The following is a 6,000-nucleotide window of genomic DNA, read 5'->3' as shown; positions in this document are numbered from 1 at the left end:
GATTCAAGTTGAGCTATGTAGGAACATGATGAATCATTGAAATATAACTACATATAGGAAGTACCTTAGTTAGATAATTTATTGAACGCCCCTGGTAGCAATAAAGAGTAACATATATTAATATTAATTTTTCGATCAACTCTTAAAAAAAGAAAAAAAATACGGAATCGTACCAGAGGGAAACGAAATATTCTATAAATCGTTAGCGCCTTAAATTAAAAAAACAAAAACGTTTTCAGCTTGTACAGCCACCACCGCCAGGCAATTTCACTGTAATTGTGCTTGTAGTAAATAAACCAGCGCAGACAGTCGACCATGCTTTTTTTTTTGTGACAGTCTTACGAGTCCGATTTCACAATGTCCTTGCTGGTGCATGGCACAGAGTAATAACATATCTTCCTTCTCTGTGGCGGAAGCTGCCATGTCGCAATATTTAAAATTTCTATTGAAGTTCACCTGCACAGGTGAAAGTTATGGCGGTTAGAAAATCTTCCGTGTGGAAAAAACCCTCACATGTCGGGTTAAATGATAACTTTATGGATTGTTTTCCTGTCTTTTTTTTTTTTTTTATGCTTCGGTCTTCATGCTTTTACCCTAAGTAGGGAGTTCTCTACTTCAAAATAATAAAATTGAGTGTTAGCTGCAGGTTGCCTTCAAAACCACGTGCTTTTGTTTGCCGATAAAACCGGTTACATCCCTTAACGCACAAATTTTCAGCATGGGGATTTTATCGGTGGTTGTTCTTGCTTCACTCTAAGCGAAAGAGATATCTTGTTTTGAACCAAGAGGTCAGAGTCCAAATCGAAGCATAAAAATTGTTTTCAGTTGCTGGTGTGGTATTTCCTACGTAGTAGAAATAAATTGTAAATAATTGAACTGTATGAGTAGGTAGCTTTTGTTTTTGATAGTTATTTTCAAAGTTATGCAAGAAGAAAAAGTATTTTCTGCAATCGGTGTAAGCTGCACGTTTTACTTGATTACTTTTCATATTTAGAAAAAAAAATGATTAAGTTTAAATACCTGTTAAGCAGTGATTCTGTTCAGTTACCAAATGATGTAAAACGGAAGGATATATATGTCATCATATAGTATGAATCAGAGCTGTAATATTCAATACGTTCTACGTTGATATTAATATTTGTAAAATAATAAAGAGGAGTTTACCTCTTATTATTTTACAAATTTTGAGTTGCTGATGATAGAAAGATATTATATAAATATATTATAATGACATATTCCAAACTATACAGTTTGGAATATGTCATCATAATATATTTATATAATATCTTTCTATAATTTTAAACTAAAATGAGATATTAGCTTAGTGTGTATCCAATATCTAAACGTCGATCGAATATTCAAGCAATCAGGGAATATGTTCGATTGAACTGATAGCCACAGACAATGCTGATAGCGCAGTCAACATGTATTGATTATTTTACATCCGTTAAATTATTTTGACAAGGCAAGTTTATTATATGCTGATTTGAAGTGAAGTAATTTTTCATTAAGGGAGTCTTCCAGTACTGTAGCTAGGAAGTTCCTGTCCAGAAATACAACAATTTTGTGCAAAGTTTTTATATGTAAAAATGTAGATCTTGTCAACAGTAAAATTGAAGTGAGGTATTATTAATAGGTTATCCTTCAATGATTTAAAATGAAAGGGAGGTGTTAACGATAAAAGTTTAGCAACTGAATATGGAGCATGGAAGCAACAGTTTGAGGCAATAAAAATTAGGATTTGGTTTTAGAGTTGCTTCTAACAATTTCACAATTTGATATCATGCTTCTAACAATTTGAGCTGCATGATTGTTTGTTTGATTAATGGATGTCTCACTATACTAAAAAAAAAAAAAAAAAAATGCAGATCAGTTGAAATGATTAGCTAGGTAGATTGATGATATTTCCCATGGTGTATCAGTTAGAAGATGGTACCAAATCTGGTTTGATACTGTACTTTGATTTTAAAGAACTGGAGCAGCTGTAAGCTGAATAATCTTGATGCTTGTCATGTGTAAAAGTTACTTGCATCTGGAGAATAAAAAAAGCATGGATCAAGGAAAACTGTTTAGAACCATAAATAATCAAAAAGAATGTGCAGAACTGATGCATTGGACTAACATGTATATTTAGTAAATTCAGTGGTCTGAGGCTTAAGCCCTAAATTTTATTTTAGTCTTTAACTATTGTATACAGTTTGGAATCTTTCATATTGGGGAGTTACCTTCATAACTGGGTTGTCAGTTATTATACCACCAGGTACCTACTGATGAAGGGCTAAATAACCCTGAAACAGCTACCTGGGTGGTGGTATCCACCAAGAATGAGTATCAGTAGTCTTTTGTTCTAAAGAGGAAGCAATACTTATTAGAATAGAAGTAGTGCATGACAAACAACTTGTGGAGGTATTCACAATATGAATTGTAATGAAAATGATGCCATTTCACCAGTTTTGGTGATTTACTACATACAGAACTGATGCATTGCACTAACTTGTGGCCCATAAATAATCATTATAACCATTAGTATAATATTGATTCATGTGTAGAGTTGTTATCAGGTCTAAAAAGCAGAAAGTGTGTCAGACAGAATATTTAGAGAATAATAAACATAGTTGCTAAGTGAATGTTTTTGGCAGTAGATATTAAGGATATAAATGCTGCAAACTTAAAAAAGGTGTTCATATGAACAGATCTAGCTCTAGGTGCACCACACTTAAATGGAAACATCACCAAGAGGTGCCCTAGCCAATTAGCTTTAACATTGGCTGGACCTTAACCCTTCATGGAAAGTATATATGAAAAAAAAAAAAACTTAATCTGTTAGTTGTGTAAGTTAAAGTTTTTTGCTTGCAGGGCAGTAGACAACTTCTTAGTCATTTCCCACAGTTCATCCATTGGCATTAGCTTGCCAGAATGTAGGGATAAAATTCAGATTATTTTAGAAAGTAGGCAGATACCCCTTCACTGCCATAGTTGGGCAATTCTACACATTTTTATCTTAATAGTTTTTATTTATTGTTTTCTCTTTTAATTTGCTAAAGTGAAGACATTCCCTTTTACATATGCAAAGTTTACATTTGTGTCCAAAATAGTGAAAGCTGTGTTTTTTTTTAAATAAAATTCAATAAATGCTTACCTGAAATATGGTAAACTAAAGTAATTTAATGAAGTGTGCACTGAACAGGCCACTCATTTATAACCTAACCTGGTACAGAATGTGTCTGATTAGGTTTTCTCTTTCTGTAGATTGTAGCATAACTGTTTGGAAGGTTACAAGTTGACTAGACTCACAAATGCTTGTGAGGTATACTAGACCTTTTTGGAGTCCACAGACTGTATTAGTATATATACATAGTGTGGCATTTCTAAAAGAAGTATAAAAAATATTTTCAAGTATTGGCTTTTGCACATAAATACACAATCTGGCTAGTAATACTTATGAAGATTCATGTAATTTTGAATTTTATTATAATTTTATAAAAATTGGGATTTAAGTATCACTTAAAAAGTAATGATAAATAAAATTCTTTTATACTCTGATAAAAGTGGCCACAGTGGTTGGAGTAATTAACAGCTTCATTGTAACTTTTTTGGCAGCCAGTATATTTGCTATTATTTTCATATAGGTTTAATGCTATTAACTTGTATAAGTAAAAAAAATATTTGCAGAATCTGCAGATAAATGAGCCACTAGGTGGCAGTGATCACAGTGTGCTGAAGTGGGATTTACTCAAAGAGGTAACCACCATTAGGGGTAAAGGGAAGGGTTATTGCTTTCGTAAAGGCAACTACGATGGACTGAGACAGTATTTAAATTCTATACAGTGGGACCAACTGATGATGTTACCAACAGCAAATTCAAAATGGGAAGCATTCAAAGAACTTATCTTGGAAGCTACTAGGCTTTACATACCAACTAAGAAATATTGTTCAAGGTTTAGGCATAAATGGATGTCAGATGAACTAATGAGACATATGGCAGAGAAGAAAAATGCATGGGATACATACAAATTAACATGTGACACAGAAGCCTATGATAGATACAAGTTGATCTGTAACCAAGTTACAAAGGAGGTTAGGCAGGCGAAGGCAGATTACGAGAAATCTTTGGCAAGGGATGCAAAGAAAAACAGCAAAGAGTTCTTTACTTGTGTAAACTCTAGAAGGAAGGGAATGAATCAGATTGGTCCACTTGATATCGATGGTTCTACTGTTGATGATCCTGCTCAGGTAGCTAACAAACTAAATGAATATTTTGCATCGACATTCACACATGAGGAGTTATTCAGCGAGGGGAATGCCAGAGGTGTATTCAATTCTGGCAGTAAGCTAGAGAATCTTGTAATAACTGAGAGTAAAGTGGAGGAGAAATTGTTGAAGATAAACACAAGAAAGGCACCTGGGGTGGATGGGATCTATCCAGTTTTATTAAAGGAGGCAGCAAAGGAAGTAAGCAAACCCTTAGCCATAATTATGAGAGCTTCCTTGGACTCAGGGGAGGTACCCATGGACTGGAGATGTGCAAATGTAACCCCAATTCACAAAGGAGGATCAAAGGCTGAAACAAGTAATTATAGACCTGTGAGTTTAACTTCTATTCCCAGAAAATTAATGGAGGCACTGGTTAAAGAAGCACTACAGGATCATCTAGACAAGACTTCAGTTATAGCTCGGACACAGCATGGTTTTGTTAAGGGGAAGTCTTGCCTGACCAATTTGATTGGATACTATGATGCAGTCACAAAAGAGCTGGATGCAGGGAATAACTTTGATATTATATACTTGGATCTTAGAAAGGCTTTTGATACTGTTGCACATGGAAGACTGCTGCACAAATTGGAGCAGTGTGGCATTGGAGGCAAATTGCTGCTATGGATAAAGGGGTGGTTGAGGGGGAGAAGACAGAGAGTGGTAATCAATGGACACTGCTCGTCGTGGACTAACGTTATTAGTGGAGTCCCTCAGGGTTCAGTATTGGGTCCATTATTGTTTTCTGTATTTATAAATGATACTGATGATGGTATATCAAGCTTAATGTCCAAGTTTGCAGACGATACGAAGGTTGGCAGGGTTGTCAAGGACACTACTGACACTATGCTGCTGCAACAGGATCTGGAAAGGTTGAGCAGATGGGCTGAGAGGTGGCAAATGAAGTTTAACATTGACAAATGTAAAGTACTACATATGGGAAACAGCAACCCCAGAGCAACGTATCAACTCTGTGGTACTACACTGACAGTGGTAGAGAATGAAAAGGACCTGGCAATTGTTGTGCAGGCACATATGAAGTTCTCTGAACAATGCAGACGGGCTGCAAGAGTAGCTCATGGTGTATTGTCAATGATAAAGAGGAATTTTTCTAGCAGGGATAAGGAGGTGATTATTCCCTTGTATAAGGCAATGGTCAGGCCACACCTAGAGTACAGTATACAGGCCTGAAGGCCTCATTTCAAGAAGGATATAGAGCTGCTGGAACGAGTACAGAGAAGGGCAACAAGATTAGTGAATGGAACAAAGGGGTGCTCTTACGAAGAAAGGCTTAAGTTTTGCAAATTACAGTGTCTGGAGACTAGGCACCAGCGTGGTGATCTGATAGAGGTGTATAAAGCCTTGAATGGTTTGAGCATGCTCAGTGCTGATGGGATTCTTCCTCTTGCTCAGAATAATCACCTGAGAGGGCATAAATTCAAATTGAGGAAAGACAGATGTAGGATAGACGTGCGGAAATTTGCCTTTAGCCAGCGGGTGGTTGGTTGGTGGAACAGACTTCCATCCCTTGTCGTGGAAGTTGACAGCCTAAATAAGTTTAAGGCTCAGCTGGACAGGTATTTCGAATGAACAGAGGGGTGAAGTGGAAGTGGTTATTTTTCATTTATTTATTTTATTTTATTTTATTATTTTTTTTTTTTGGCTGATGCTGTATAAGCTTGCTTTCTTGCATCAAATGCCTCTACTAATGCTAATGCGGTCTGTGCAACAAATACTAAAGGGCCTTTT

The 6,000-nt window shown here is 35.9% G+C and overlaps 1 protein-coding gene across 1 annotated transcript in view; it reads left to right on the top strand.

Annotated features, from left to right (window-relative positions):
• The first annotated feature begins 345 nt into the window (after nt 1-345).
• LOC150078108 (beta-hexosaminidase subunit alpha-like) overlaps nt 346-6,000 on the top strand; it is a 165,183-nt gene continuing 159,528 nt past the window's right edge. Inside the window, exon 1 of the mRNA XM_090385061.1 lies at nt 346-953. The gene's annotated coding sequence lies outside the window, so the exon portion shown is untranslated. The remainder of the gene's footprint in view (nt 954-6,000) is intronic.

This window comes from Mastigoproctus giganteus, chromosome 11 (genome assembly GCF_048544385.1).
Source record: "Mastigoproctus giganteus isolate SK-2022 chromosome 11, ASM4854438v1, whole genome shotgun sequence".
NCBI classification, from domain to species: domain Eukaryota; kingdom Metazoa; phylum Arthropoda; class Arachnida; order Uropygi; family Thelyphonidae; genus Mastigoproctus; species Mastigoproctus giganteus.
This window is presented reverse-complemented; position numbering and strand designations above follow the sequence as displayed.